The 3,136-nt window shown below is 41.3% G+C and overlaps 1 protein-coding gene and 1 long non-coding RNA gene across 3 annotated transcripts in view; both read left to right on the top strand.

Moving 5' to 3' along the window:
* The window catches only part of mos (v-mos Moloney murine sarcoma viral oncogene homolog), a 56,296-nt gene that overhangs the window by 38,227 nt on the left and 14,933 nt on the right, over nucleotides 1-3,136 (top strand). The gene's annotated exons all lie outside the window — the stretch shown is intronic.
* LOC125740132 (uncharacterized) overlaps nucleotides 1-3,136 on the top strand; it is a 149,722-nt gene that overhangs the window by 138,975 nt on the left and 7,611 nt on the right. The window lies entirely within an intron of this gene.

Genomic DNA, 3,136 nt, shown 5'->3' with positions numbered 1-3,136 from the left:
ATCTGTCGGGGGAAAGAGGGGGGTTAGACTAAGGATCTGTGTTTCAAGGTTCATGTGAGATATAAAGTCTTAATATTAAGTCACTATAGAACAACGTCTTTAATAGGCCAATTTGACTACACACTGTCGTTTATACATAATAATTATTACATTTTACTTAATCGTCTCCTAATTTGTTTAAAAGTTTTTGTTCATATGCGACATATATTCGTGTGGTTTTGGTGGTGGTGCACTGGGCAATGATGAGTTTTTTACGAGTAATTTATTTTTAAATTCTTGCGCTTACATGCCACTGAAGTATAATTTCTGAACAGAAGCTGATTTTTGGAAAATAGTGTGCAAGTTGTATTTTAATGACGCTTAAAATAGAGAGTTGAAACACATTTTCAATATACCGTTACGTTTCGTGCCATTTATAGAACTGGGTGGTTTTACTATAGTCATTTATATGAAGACAAAATGAGATTTGAACCCTACAGTCTTGGACATCACCTCCAATTCTGAGACAATGAACAATGTTTAAGTGATGAAAAGCGAACGAATTTTTAGATGCAGGTCCCTTTGAAAGTTTGAACATTTTCGGGTCTTCAGGCTATACGCATTGACTGAAATATTCTCATTCTGACCGTAATAACATTAATATACAGGAATTTGCCCCTTTCCCCAAACGATTGAAAGCGCCCCCTTTTGAGGTCCTGAGTGCCTTTTGTCGATCACATTTTACCGAAAAAGACCCCCGGTTGGCATATTTTGACCCTTTTTTAATCATTGATGATCACGCAAAGGGAACTGATGGGGGACCTCCCGTCGGCCGGTTTTACCAAAGGGGACCCCACCCGCCCCTCGGTGTTTTTGCACTGCCCTGTTAGTGGATTTAAAGGTTTTACGTTAGTTAGCAGTAAAATCCCGTAACTTACGGGATAGACACGGATCCCAACAACCCTGCATAAGACTAGCCGGTATAAAACATGCATGGATGAATGGATTATTACAAACGTATAAAAAACCTTCTTTACTATTGCATTAATCAGCCCTTGAATTACTGAGGAGAGTGTGAGTCTGACAGGACAGGACAAGTGTGAATAAGAAATTTACAGGATGTTTCTATGTTTTAGTAATAAGACAGCTGGTAGCTGTGATGATATAGTGCTGTTATGACACTAATAATTAATAACTTAGGTGTGATTGCGGAATCACAGATTTTGTTCTGTTACCTGGTACATGAATCCACCATTCTCTGTGGCTTCAAACTATTTACTCCATCCTCTTACCCCTGGGCTAGTGTGCGGCTCTGCACCCACATCCGTAAGGTTGTGGGTTCGAATTCCATGGACAGCAGAATCATCAGGGGCCCTTGAGCTAAGCCATTAAGCTGAGGCTGCACAGTAACCCCAAGCATAACTTCCACCCCTGTCTGAGTGTCACAGAGGAGAGTAAGATGGGATAAATGAAGATGAACAAGATTTAATATACCCGCACTCATACAATCTTAAGTAAATTTCATAAGGCCTGTTACTTAACTCTGCACTCTCATGTCTGCCCAACAATAAGCAAACCTTCTCATTTGCTGAGGACCTTTCCTGAGCCCACATAACACAAAGTGGAAAAAGGATTTGGTCTATTGAACATTTCTGAACAGAGATAAACACAGACAGGAAGTGATCACCCGCAAAAAAGAAAACAATGACCTGTAAAGCGAGTGCTTGTGGACTCAGCTGGCACCTTGTTTTGAGAACATGTTTTTCTGAATGTTCTGAAAGAGGAACTGAAGTGTACGAAGACCAGATACCATAAAGACAAAGAAGAGGTGTCTAATTTACAACCTGTGCTCAGAGAGACACTATTCTGCTTTACCTGAAGTTAACACTCTGAACTCCAGTGAACCAGTTACTGGTAACTCCTATTGAAGCCTGCGGCACTGTGTTTAAGAGCTATTTTGCCATTCTTCTTTATTGGTGTTTCGCAACAGATGTCCCCTGTACGTCAGCAAAAGGCCTCGTTCCGAAATGTTCGAAAGCTTTTCTCAGAAAGCCCCCTCGGTTTAAACCAGCTGGTTCTATTCATAAAACCATAACAGCATGATTCACCCAGTCTGAAATGTAACTCCGGCTCAAATGCAGAAATGAAGAAGTTCATTGCATACTAATGGGAAATAGGTGTGGGTTTTTAGATGTCTTATATCCTACTTCTTTGCACTGCAAGCACCAAGGGGTGTCAGCTGGAAAGAAAATCAGGCGGGTTGTGGGGCAGCTGTTTGGGCTTTGAAGGACCCACTGATGAGCCTCACCTCCTTCTGGTTTTCATTTTAGCCAGAAGCAATATAAGCAGAAGTGCTTTCACAAAAATTTTCAGAGTAAACTTTCATCAGTAGATTATATATTAAAAGTGGACAAGATACAGTTGATATTTTTGGCATGGATAAGTGTTGGAGAATTAGCTCCCCTGGGGTATAAATCAGCTTCGGTTTGGAGGTGACGCTTTCAGAAAATATCACAAAAAAAAAACTTTGCAAGACTGTGATGTCGTCATGGAAAGAGGAGATGTCGCACCGCCCTTGGCAGCAGCCAGGGGGTGCTGACCACACCGCTGCATTCTGTATCACACGAAGTATTTATCCTGTATCACAGGACTTTGGGCAGTTCGTCCAAGCGGCTCTGAGAGATCTGTCAAGTCCCTGCCAGGGTCGGGGCTGGCATCCAGCTATGTGTTTGGTCGTGCAGAGCTCTGCCCTCACCTGCAGGGGGCGCCTGGGCTGTGGTGGTTCATCAGCCTGGCTAGAAACTTTGTGCCATATTTATTTTCGTGCTGAAGATGAAGCAGGAAAAGAAAGATAAATACAGAGTGGGCATTTCCTGTTTGCAGTTTGAAGCCGGTGAGTACCCAAAGAAAGACAGTAATCGGTGACCCAGAAACAAAAAGATGATATTTTAACTCTTGACAAAGAAAAGCATTTAAATCCAACATATGGCTGATGTAAAGCTGGATGTTAATGGCACTCAGCTCATAATAAAAGTCTTTTAAAAGTCTAAGAATTTCAGGGAATGAACTGAACATGTGCAGGATCATCTATATCATCTATAGTTATAAATAATCCAATATTATCAAGTCAGTAAACGTGGTATTCTGTGAAAAGGCT

Source organism: Brienomyrus brachyistius, chromosome 4, assembly GCF_023856365.1.
Source record: "Brienomyrus brachyistius isolate T26 chromosome 4, BBRACH_0.4, whole genome shotgun sequence".
NCBI classification, from domain to species: domain Eukaryota; kingdom Metazoa; phylum Chordata; class Actinopteri; order Osteoglossiformes; family Mormyridae; genus Brienomyrus; species Brienomyrus brachyistius.
This window is presented reverse-complemented; position numbering and strand designations above follow the sequence as displayed.